Source organism: Galeopterus variegatus, unplaced genomic scaffold (genome assembly GCF_000696425.1).
Source record: "Galeopterus variegatus unplaced genomic scaffold, G_variegatus-3.0.2 Scaffold828, whole genome shotgun sequence".
NCBI lineage: Eukaryota > Metazoa > Chordata > Mammalia > Dermoptera > Cynocephalidae > Galeopterus > Galeopterus variegatus.
Window position 1 is genome coordinate 474,845 of NW_007726939.1, and position 5,224 is coordinate 480,068.

A 5,224-nucleotide genomic window follows, 5' to 3' on the forward strand; every position below is an offset into this window, starting at 1 on the left:
CTCCATTACACAGGGAAAAGAAGTGTAATACATAAATCCCATAATCAGAAAAAATACACTAAAACTTTGTTTGTTTTGTTTTATCTGCACAAGAGTTATAACAAACATCAGCTTCCCAATATTTACCTAGGTAAATAATCCAAAGAATTTCCTTTGAGGATTCCAAACTCACCTCCAGCCCCACTCCTTGAACTGTCTTCTTGTTCAAATGCCACAAAGACAGGAGTTTCTTTCTCCTGATCTCAAAGTCTGTAAGAGGGTAATTTCTAGAGCTCTTTCTAACTGTCCATTAATTAATTACATAGTTTAGAAGAATTTTCTTGAACATCACTTTTAACTGAGCTCAGAACCTTCAAAGCGACTTTGCCTTGAGGATTGTTCTGAGATGTGCCCCAGGGTCCCTGTAAGGCCTATGTTTTCTCCCTGAGTTGGAGAATTGTGATGGAGTTTGGATGTGCTGTCCCCTCCAAAACTCATGTAGAAATTTGATCTCCAATGTGGCAGTGTTGGAAACTGATTGAGTCATGGGGGTGGATCCCTCATGAATGGATTAATGCTCTCCCTGGGGGAGGAGGGGTACTAAGTGAGTTCTCACTCTATTAGTTCCCGTGAGAGCTGATTGTTTAAAGGACCTTGGCACCTCGTCTCTCTCTCTCTCTCTCTCTCTTGCTTCCTCTCACCATGTGATCTGCTTGTACCTGCCTGCTGCCTGCCACTTTTCCGCCATGAGTAGAAACAGCTTGAGGCCCGTGCCAGATGCAACTGTCCCAGAATCGTGAGCCAAATAAACCTCTCTTCTTTATAAATCACCCAGTCTCAGGTATTTCTGTTTTAGAATCACAAAATGTACTAAAACAAATTGCATGCTCTTTTCTACTTAAAAGGCAGCTGGGTGGTGGCAGGGAGTCCTTACCTTCCCCCATTTAATCCTGTTGTTTCCCAAATACCCTTTAATAGAACCCCTTTTTCAAAGGAAATCTTTGGTGGAGCCATTGTATGTAAAACAGATTTTGCATGTCTTGTGCACGTGCCAAGTATATAACTCTACTTTTTTTGCCTGCTGATCATATCAAAGTAATGCAAGAGCCTTTGTACACTTGTCTGGTTGAATTACAGTGCTTTCAGATATTCTTAGTCTTCAGATTAACTCACTTAGTATATATGGAATGTACATTCACTACACTACACTATATTACCAGACAATTGTTCTCTAGTAGACATCTGCTATTTAGTGTCCTGAACCCCCATTTGTGACCCTGCCCACCCAGTGTTTTGATTGGTGGCATGTGACTCAGGCTTAGCCAATCAAAACACTGCAGTATCCTGGCCACAGTGGCTGGTGCAGGGATAGATCTATGACACAGTAGGGTCAAGAGAATGCACTCTCAAGATGCTCTGCTCAGACAGTTCTCTTTACCACTGAAATTGAAACTGTGAAGACGTTTTTGTAGGAATTACCATTCCCTGAAATTAACCTTTTAAAATTTTGTTTAATTGTTTATTAGCCATGAGGGAAGACCCTGCCTAGGAACAAAGCCAATACAGAAGAAATCAAAGTTGTGATGAGCTCAGTATGACTCAAAATGGTAAAGATGCCAATTTCCCCAGAGTGATCTATAAATTCAGTGCAATTACAAGCATAATTCTAGCAAATTTTTAATGGAAATTTACAAGCTGATTTCAAAATTTATCTGAAGATGTGAAAGGCCAAGTATATTCCTTCTAGACATTCTTAAAGAACAAAAACAAAGTGAGAGGGGGACTTATACCTCCACATATGAAGATTTATTTAAAGCTATAGTAATTTTAAAAGGATGATATTAGCATAAGGTTAGATAAATAAAGCAATGAAACAGAACATAGAGTCCATAAACAGACCCACACTTCTTTTTTTTTTTTCCTTTTTGTCTTTTTTCGTGTCCGGCAACGGATCGCAACCCTCAGTGTCACGCCCGTGGACCGGGACCGGCAACGGGATCGCAACCCTCGGTGTTGCACCCGCACCTCGCTCAGCCAGTGAGCGGCCGGTCTGTATGTGGGATCCGAACCCTCGGCGGGAGCGCCGCCGCGCTCCCAAGCGGCGCACTGTAGCAGTGCACCACCGGGCCGGCCCCAGACCCACACTTCTATGATTACCTGATTTATGACACAAGAAACTCAGAGGAGAAAAAGGAAAGCATTTTAAGTTAGTGGTATTGAATCTATTGGCTCTATAAAAAAAAATCATCCCTACCTCACATCACATACCAAAAATGAATTCCAGATGCATTATCCACCAAAACGTGAAAAGAAAGCACAATAAAGCTTCTAAAGGATAAGAAAGTAGAATTCATGACCTGGGGGTTGGCAAAAATTTCTCAAGCAAAACACAACAATCATTAACCAAAAGGAAAAGATTGATAAATTAGACACCACTGAGAGAGTGAAAAAGGCAAACCACTGGAAGAAATTTGCAGTACCTGTATCTAACTAAGATTCATATCCAAAATATATAAAGAAGTCCTATAAATCAAGAAGAAAAAGACAGATAACTCAATTAGAAATGAACAAGGAACTTCAACAGGTATTTCACAAAAGAGGACATCTGAGATGGTTAATTTTGCATGTCACCTTGATTAGGGTGCCCAGATATTTGGTCAAACATTATTCTGAGCATGTCTGTGAGGTTGTTTCTGGATGAAATTAACATTTGAATCGTTAGACTGAGTAAAGTAGACTGTCCTCCGTAATGTGGGTGGGACTCATCCAATCAGTTAAAGGTCTGAATAGAACATAAAGGCTTGAGTAACAGAGAATTTCTTCTGTCTGCCTTCAAATTGAGAAATTAATTTTTTTCCTGCCACCGAACTCAAACCAAACCACTGGCTCTTCCTGGATCTTGAGCTTATCAGACTGGAACTGGAACTACACCATCGACTCTCCTGGGTCTCTAGCCTGCTGATTGCAGATCTTGGGACTGGTCAGCCTTCTTAATCGCATGAGCCAACTTCTTATTATAAACCTCTTTTTATATATATCTTATTGGTTCTGTACAATAACATAATATCCAAATAGCCAGTAAGTATAGACATATGCCACATAACAAGGTTTCACACAACGACACACCACATATATTATGGTGGTCTCATATAGATTTTAATGGCTTTACCGTATAGCTAGGTGTGTAGTAGGCTATACCATCCAGGTTTGTGTAAGTACATTCTATGTTACTCACACATGATGAAATCACCTAACAATGCATTTCTCAGAGTGTATCCCTGTCATTAAGCAACTCATGGCTGTATATAGAAGATGCTCAACATAATTAGTCACCAAAATAATGAAGATTAAATCCACAGTGAAACACCACTACATATCCATCAGACCAGAATAACTACATTTTTCATGAAACACAATTTATATACAGTAAAATGTGTTGAAGTGAGCAGGACTGAAGTCATGCTGGGACCTAAAACCGCCTGGGCTGTAGGAAAATTTAAAAGACAGTTTTTTTCCTTAGCATGCATTTCTGAGTTCCCTCTTTTCCCACAGTTGTTTGATATTTTGAACCTTGGTTATGGGGCAAGATAACATTATTTACATAAATGTAAAGCTGTTTTCCAGTCAGCCTGGAGTTGCAATCTTGCAACGAGATATGTATTGTCCAGACCCTGAGAAACCAAAGACATCAATAAAACTATGTGATTCCACTCCAAAGCAAACCAAAATCCTACAGGACCCTAAGGTAACATCAAGGACAAGAACAGAAGCCAGAAGGAGCCTTGGCAAGAATTTGCGGCCCCTTACTCCTCCTCCTCTGTCCTGCTTTTCATTTCCCACATTGCATTCTCTCAATCTCCTCTTGAAAAACCCCCATAGTAAATCCGAATCTTTGAGATGGTTTAGTCTAGCTTGTCTCCTTCAGGCTTAGGGATGAGAGGGAAGAGTTAATCTAATATCTCTCCTCAGGCCACCAGCATTCCTGAATAAAAGCTGACGTCCATTTTCACCAACATCTGATTTTTGGGTCGTTTGGTCTTTTTGGAGAACAGGCAGCCAGACTTGGGTTCAGTAACCAGATTTTGGCCAGCCAAGCCAGGAGCTGAATGCCCTGGGGTAACAGATTTTAGCAAGCCAGTAAGAAATGCACTTGTTTTAAGAATACATTTATCTGGGCTGGCCCGGTGGCGCACTGCTACAGTGCACCGCTTGGGAAGCGTGGTAGCGCTCCCGCCGAGGGTTCGGATCCCACATACAGACCGGCCGCTCACTGGCTGAGCGAGGGGCGGGAGCAACACCGAGGATTGCAATCCCGTTGCCGGTCCCGGTCCGGTACAGGCGAGAAAAAAGACAAAAAGGAAAAAAAAAAATAAGAATACATTTATCAGCCAGCCATCAAAAAATAAAAAATTTACAAAGTACACTTAGATATGTTCAATACGTGTGTATATCTGTATGACCATCACCACAATCAAGATATAGAACATTTCCATCATCCAGAAAATTTCCCTCATGTCCCTTTATATTGAATCTCCTCTCTACCCACACAACACACATCCCAGGAAACCACCGATCTATCTGCTTTGTCACTATAACTTAGTTTTGCCTGTTCTGGAATTTCATGTAAATGGAATCACATTCTATCTTTTGTGTCTGGTTTCTTCACTCAGCGTAATGTTCTTAATATTCATGCATGATGATGCCTGTATCAGTAGTGCATTCCTTTTTATTGATGAGTACTATTCACTGTATAGATATACCTCATTTTGTTTATCCATTCATCTTGATGGATGTTTGGGTTATTTCCAGTTTGGGGCTATTAGGAATAAAGCTGCCATAAACATTCTTGTACCAGTTTTTGTCTGAACTTACATTTTTATTTCTCTTGGGTAAATACCTAGGAATAAAACTTCTGGGTATGTGGTAAATATATGTTCAACCTCAAAAAAAAAAAAAAAAAAAAAAAACCTAGGACCAGCTCATGGCTCACTTGGGAGAGTGCGGTGCTGATAACACAAAGGCCATGGGTTTGGACCCCTATATAGGGATGGCCTGTTAGGTCACTCAGGAGAGCATGGTGCTGACAACACCAAGTCAAGGGTTAAGATCCCCTTACCGGTCATCTTTTAATAAATAAATAAATAATAAACAAACAAACAAACAAATAAATAAAATGGTTGTGCCGTTTTACACTCCCACCAGCAATATATTAGAGCTCTTGTTGCTACAATCTTTATTAACATTT